Source organism: Galeopterus variegatus, unplaced genomic scaffold (genome assembly GCF_000696425.1).
Source record: "Galeopterus variegatus unplaced genomic scaffold, G_variegatus-3.0.2 Scaffold12673, whole genome shotgun sequence".
Classification (NCBI taxonomy): domain Eukaryota; kingdom Metazoa; phylum Chordata; class Mammalia; order Dermoptera; family Cynocephalidae; genus Galeopterus; species Galeopterus variegatus.
In genome coordinates, this window is record NW_007738784.1 from 6271 (window position 1) to 7434 (window position 1164).

Here is a 1164-nt window from a genome sequence, read left to right on the forward strand (position 1 = left end):
ATCTGTATCGGGATGTGACACTGGAAAACTATATCAACCTCATCTCACTGGGTGAGGACCGTTTTCCGGTGTTGACTGGCATGTGCCTGGTTGACTATTTTTCCTTTCTTATTTGCCCTCAATTGCCAGTCCTTTGAAATACTTTTGCAGATGTGGCCTTGAGTCTCGGTAGACTAAGACTGACAATCTTCTGGGAGGGCAGGCTGAGTTTGTTTTAAGACTTCTCTTTTTTATGTATAAATGGGTACCTTCATCAGAGAGACCCTGATGAAGTTCACAATTCAAAGGACCTGAAGCCCAGGTAGCTAGGCCCAAATCCCTTATCATTTCCCATTGACAGGATATCAATCCACCAAGCCAGCTGTGGTCCACAAGTTGAAACAAGGAAAAGAGCCATGGATGGTAGAAAGAGAAATCGCAAGTTGGAGCCATCCAGGTGAGTTAGGTGAAGAGTTGTATGGATGGAAGTGAATGAAAGTAAGAGCACAGTTGGTCAATGAGGGTTGGTACCTTTGAGAAATATACTTTGGGACTTTGGTAAAGGCCTTAGACATTTGGGAATAACTGTGGACATTTGGCATAAACTCTTTATCTACCTGAACACCACTTCCATGTATCACCTTCCCACGTTAATACTCTTCTATGCATATCTTTTAGAGTGACATTTTCCCCGTCAGGTGTATTGTGCCCATGATTCCTATCAATTTTATTTAAGACTTTGAGGGGATTTCTTTTTGTTTTCTTTCTTGCTTTCCTTCTTTTAAAAGTTGTTGCAAAATATACATAAGATAAAATTTACCATTTTAGCCATTTTTAAGTGTACAGTTCAGTAGCATTAAGTACATTCACACTGTTGTGCGACTGTTACCACTATCCACATCCAGAATTCTTTTATCATCACAAACTGAAACTCTGTACCCATTAACCAATACGTAACTCCCTATTCCACCTTCCCCCCAGCCACTGGTAACCACGATTCTTCTTTGTATTGCTATGAATTTGAATATTCTACATACTTCTTATAAGTGGAATCATACAATATTTGTCCTTTTGTGTCTCCTTATTTCACTTGGCATAATGTTGTCAAGGTTCATCAATGTCGTAGCATGTATCAGAATTTATTCCTTTTTTTTTTTTTTTTTTTGTTTTTTCCGTGTCCGGCAA